A 6,298-nucleotide genomic window follows, 5' to 3' on the forward strand; every position below is an offset into this window, starting at 1 on the left:
GTGTGTGTGTGTGTGTGTGTGTGTGTGTGTGTGTGTGTGTGCTGAAAGAGAACAAAGTAGGAAGACTCACACTTCCTGGTTTTAAAACATATTATACAGCTATAGTAATCAAAACAGCCTGCTACTGGTGTAACAACAGACACACAGACCAATAAGCAGAATTCAGAGTCCAGAAATAAACGCACACTTTAAAATAGGTTGTGAGGATTAAATGAGTTGATCCATGTAAACTCTTGAGAACAGTGCCTGGCACATGATAAATTTTATGTTAGTGTTCACTGGTATTATGATCATCATCACGACTACTAACATCCTCATTATTTCTCTGCACTTATTGAAGCCTTTAGTTCCTTCTCACCATTTCTCTCTGACCCTACTCAGTGGATTCGATCTCCATGTGGGAAATGCTCCCTGCACTATGTCCTTTCAGTTCCATGACCTCTTCACTTTCTGGGACTTGTCCTCTGTCCCAGTTCTGCCAGCCACCCACTGTCACACCCAGGACCTGGTCATCATGTGAAATTGAGCACCTCAGATAGCTCAAGTCCTGAGCATCACTTCTTATTCTTCCAGCTTTCAGATAGTGCCTGCTGAACAAGTATTTTTAAATGAGACTCACTAATGTTGATACATTAGCTATGATTGCTCATTTGTCATTGCTGTGTACTATTCCATTGCATGAAGTTATCATATTTCCCCCCAACCTTTTCAGAAAATTTCAAATTTTTTGCACCCATACACTCTTTGCCTAGATTCACCAATTAATAACATTTTGCCAATTGCTTTATTTCCACATGTTGAAAAATGAAACAAGACCCATGCCTCACACCATACACAAAAACAAATTCAAAATGGATTAAGGATCTAAATGTGCAAACTAAAACCATAAAATTCTTAGAAAAAAATGCAAGGACAACCCAAAGGACTAATGGAACACAACTACCACAGCCTCCATCAGACTGAGTCTAGCACAACGAGATGGTACCCAGCTACCACCACTGACTACTCTGACAGGAATCACAATAGAGAGTCCTGGACAGAGCTGGAGAAAAATGTAGAACAAAATTCAAACTCACAAAAAAAGACCAGACTTACTGGTCTGACAGAGACCGGTGAAATCTCAAGAGTACGGCCCCCGGACACCCTCTTAACTCAGTACTGAAGTCACTCCTGAGGTTCACCCCTCAGCCAAAAATTAGGCCCATAAAACAAACAATACTACATGTATCTCAACCATGTATACGAGACTAAATGCGCACACCAGCCCAGGGACAAGGATGAGAAGGGAGGAGGGGACAGGAAAGCTGGACGAATGGAAATGGAGAACCCAGGGTCGAGAAGAGGAGAGTTTTGACACGTCTCAGGGTGGGCAACAAACGTCACAAAACAATATGTGTATTTATTGTTTAATGAGAAACCAATTTGTTCTGTAAACCTTCACCTAAAGCACAATAAAAAAAGAAAATGTAGGGGCAATGCTGTCGGGCCTAGCTTTTAACAATGGATTATCTAATATAACAAAAGCACAAATAGCAAAAGACAAAATAAACACGACCTCATAAAAATTAAAAAATTGTGTTCATCAAAAGACTTTAACAAAAAAGTGAAAAGACAAGCTACTGACTGGGAGAATATCTTTGGAAACCATATATCTGATAAGAATATAATAATCAAAATATATGTAAAACTTAAACAATAACAAAAAGACAACCCAATCAAAAAATGGGCAAAGGACTTGAACAGACATTTCCCCAAAGAGGACATTCAAATAGTCAACAAATACGTGCAAAGATGCTCAACATCATTAGCCATCAGAGCGATGCAAATCAAAACCACAATTAGATACCATTTCATTCCCATTAGGATGGCTAAAGAGCCCTAGTGGCACAGTGGTTTAAGCCTTTGACTATTAAACAAAGGGTTGGTGGTTTGAATCCACCAGCAGCTCCTTGAAGAGCCTATGGGGCAGTTCTACTCTGTGAGTCGGAATCATTCGACAGCAATGGGTTTTTTTTTAGGATGGCTAAGATAAAAAAAAAAAAAGAAAGAATAAATAAATGTTGGCGAGGATGTGGGGAAATTGGAACCCTTATCTATGGCTGGTGGGAATGCGAAATGGTACAGCCATTGTGGAAAACAGTGTGGTGGTTCCTCAAAAAACTAAAAATGGAACTACCGTATGACCCAGCAATTCCACTCCTAAGAATATACCCAAAAGGCTTGAAAGTAGACACTCATTGCAGCACTATTCACAATAGCCAAAAGGCGGAAACAACCTAAATGTCCATCAACAGATGAATGGATAAACAAAATGTGGTACGTACATACAATGGAATACTATTCAGCCAATAAGAGAAATGAAGTCTTGATACATGCTACAATATGAATGGAGCTTGAAGACATTATGCTGAGTGAAATAAGTCAATCACAAAAGGACAAATATTGTATGACCTCACTTATATAAAAAGACAACAAACGGCAAATGTATAGAGTTCAAAGTTTATTAGTGGTTACCAGGAGAGGGAGGGAGGGGGAAAGGAGGCGTTAATGGTAATGGAAAAATTGCATTGATTGAAGACACAAGGGAAAAATTAGTCCAAAGGACTAATGGACCACAACTACCACAACCTCCACCAGACTGAGCCCAGAACAACTAGATGGTGCCCAGTTACCACCACCGGTTGCTCTGGGAGGGACCACAATAGAGGGTTCTGGACAGAGCAGGAGAAAAATGTAGAACAAAATTCAAATTAAAACAAAAAGACAAATCAGACGTGATGGTCTGACAGACTGGAGAAACCCCGAGAGTATGGCCCCCGGACACCCTTTTAACTCCATACTGAAGTCACACCTGAGGTTCATCCTTCAGCCAAAGGTTAGACAAGTCTACAGGGCCAACAATAACACACGTGAGGAACGTGCTTCATAGTTCAATCATGTACGAGACTAAGTGGGCACACCAGCCCAAAAGCAAAGACAAGAAGGCAGGAAGGGACAGGAAAACTGGACGAATGGAAACAGGGAACCCAGGGTGGAGAAGGGGAGAGTGTTGACACATCGTGGAATTGGCAACCAATGTCACAAAACAATTTGTTTATTAACTGTTTAATGAGAAACTAATTTTCTCTGTAAACTTTCAGCTAAAGCACAATTTAAAAAGATCACATTAAGGGTAGGGCTGCACAGCCAATTATTGCAACTGCATAAATAATTTGTACACCTACAAAAAGTTGAATTAACAAAAGTTATGTGATAAATATACTTACAACAGTGACAAAAAAAGTAGCTGCTGAGGCTGCTTATGTACAACCAAACACCTCATGGGATTTGGTTTCTTGACTTGAAGGTTTAAGATCATGGTTTCATGGGACATCTCAGTTAATTGGCCTAATAATATGTTCACTGCTTCTGTTCTACCTCCTAGTTCATTGCATAGTGCCTGGGGTCTTAAAAGCTTGCAAGTGGCCATCTAAGGCACAACAATTCATATCTATCTATTCACCTGGAGCAACGGAGGAAGAAGGAGAGTTAGGAACAGGAGGAGGAGCTGTAATGTGTGTCTAATTGCCTCCATCAACAACTGCCTCCTTTGCCATGAGACCAGAAGAACTGGATGGTGCCCAGCTACCACTACTGAACATTTTGATTAAAAATTCTATAGAAGAATCCTGATCAAAGGGGGAAAATACGGACTCAAATTTCACATCCTCATGGAATCCAGTTTTCTGGAGCCATGGAGGTTGGATGAACCCCTGAAACTATTGCCCTGAGATAATCTTTAAACCTTAAACCAAAAATATTCCCTGGAGTCTTAAAACCAAACAGTAGTTTAACTTAACTAGTAAAGAATGTCTATCTAGAGTATTATTATCTTTTAAGATCTGTCTATATGAGTCTTGGTCATTTAGTGCTGCTATAACAGAAATACCACAAGTGGATGGCTTTAGCAAAGAGAAATTTTTTTTCTCACAGTCTAGTAGGCTAGAAGTCCAAATTCAGGGCTCCAGAGGGAAAGCTTTCTCTGTTGGCTCTGGAGGAAGGTCCTTGTCATCAATCTTCCCTTGGTCTGGGAGCATCTCAACACAGGGAACCTCGGGTCCAAAGGACGCGCTCTGCTCAGCGCTGCTTTGTAGGTGGTATGAGGTCCCTATGTCTCTCTGCTTGCTTCTCTCTTTTATATCTCAAAAGAGACTGGCTTAAGACACTATCCAATCTTGTAGATCTCATCAATATAACTGCCACTAATCCATCTCGTTACATCATAGTGAGAGGATTTACAACACATAGGGAAATCACATCAGATGACAAAGTGGTAGACAATCATACAATACTGGGAATCATGACCTAACCAAGTTGACAGATATTTTCGGGGGACACAATTCAGTCCATGACAATATGGAATCGAATTGACAACAGCAACTCAAAAGATTAGATAGGAACCTTAGGGGACAGTGAGTTTATGTCAATGGGGGAGGAACAACTCAGAAAAGGAGATCGAGAATGGTTGCACAACTCAAAGAATGTAATCAATGTCACTGAATTGTACATGTAGAAATTGTTGAATTGGTGCATGTTTTGCTGTATATGTTCTCAACAACAACAAAAATTAATTAAAAATTTTTTTTTTAAGTTTGCACATTAACTTGCTGAAGGACAAAAAGAGTAACATTACTCTAGGCCTATGCTGTCTAATACAGTTGCCACTAGCTACATGTGGAAACTGAGCACTTGAAATGTGGTTAGTCCAAATTTAGATGTGCTGTAAGTGTAAAATAAACACTGAATTTTGAAGACTTGGTATGAAAAAAGAATGTAAAATATCTCAATAGTTTTATTATTGATTATATATTGAAGTGATGTTATTTTGGATGTATTGAGGTAAATGAAATTATTATTAAAATTAAAAAATTTATATACAGCCTAGAAAACCCTATGGGGCAGTTCTACTCTGTCACATGGGGTTGCTGTGATGGTTAAGGTTGTGTGTCAACTTGGCTGGGCCATGACTCTCAGTGGTTTGGCAGTTATGTAATGATGCAGTTTGGCAGTTATGTAATGATGTAGTTTGGCACTTATGTAATGATGTAATTTGGCAGTTATGTAATGATGTAGTCATCCTCCATGATGTGATCTGATGTGATCAGCCAATCAGTTGTACGGGGAGTTTCCTTGGGGGTGTGGCCTACATCCGATATATGTATATGGACTTTCTGGCAAAGCTCACACGCTTGCTCTGGATCCTGCATCTGACTCATCATCATCTGACCTCTGGTTCTTAGGACTTGAGCTAGCTGCCTGATGTATTGCCTGACAATCTTAGGATTCATCAGCTTCCACAGTCCTGTGAGCCAGGAGCCTGTCGTCTGACCTGCAGATGTGGGATTCATCTCAGACCCTGCAACCACATGAATCTAGCGAAGCCTCCAGCCTGACGCCTGACCCACGGATTTGGGACTTGCCAGCCTCCACAACTGCGGAGCCATTTCCTTGAGATAAATCTTCATATATCTTCATTGGTTTTGCTTCTCTAGAGAACCTAGCCTATGATAGTTGCTATGAGTCAAAATTGACTAGATGACACCTAACAACAACATACATATCTGTACAATCTGAAGAATAATTACACAGCAAACAGCTGTGTAACCACCATTTATTGAAAAGACCGTCCTGTCTTCATTGTTTTGTAGTGCCAGGTTTGTCATAAATCACATATCCATACATACAAGGCTCTGTTTCTGAACTCTATTCTGTTCTTAATTACCGTAACTTTATAATAACTATTAATATCTGATATGGCAAGTCCTCCCATCTTCTTTTTCAAAGGATTTTGACTTTTGTAGATCCTTTGTACTTCAATATACATTTTAGAATCATTTTGATAAGCTCACGGAAAAGTCTGTTGAGATTTTAATTGGGAATGTGTTGAATCTCTAGGTCACTTTGGGAAGAATTGGCATCCTCACAACATCAAATATTTCAATCAGTAAACTTAATATATCTCTGCACTTATTTAGGTTCCCTTTAATTACTGGATAACATTTGATAATTTTTTTCCATGGAGATCCTGCACATGTTAGTTTATTCCTATGTACCTCGAATTTTGAATACAGTTGGGAAATGATATAATTTTTTTCTTATTTTATTTTCTGACTGTTTGGTGCTGGCATATATTTGGTAAAAATTTAATCGGTGGCTTTTCTGTTGCTAGGCTCTGGCCCACAAATGTCCTGTCTGCACCCCTGCTCACTCTCCCATCTGCCCCTGTCATTGCCCCACCCTCTGACCTTAATCCCTCCAA

This window comes from Trichechus manatus, unplaced genomic scaffold (genome assembly GCF_000243295.1).
Source record: "Trichechus manatus latirostris isolate Lorelei unplaced genomic scaffold, TriManLat1.0 scaffold00046, whole genome shotgun sequence".
Classification (NCBI taxonomy): Eukaryota; Metazoa; Chordata; class Mammalia; order Sirenia; family Trichechidae; genus Trichechus; species Trichechus manatus.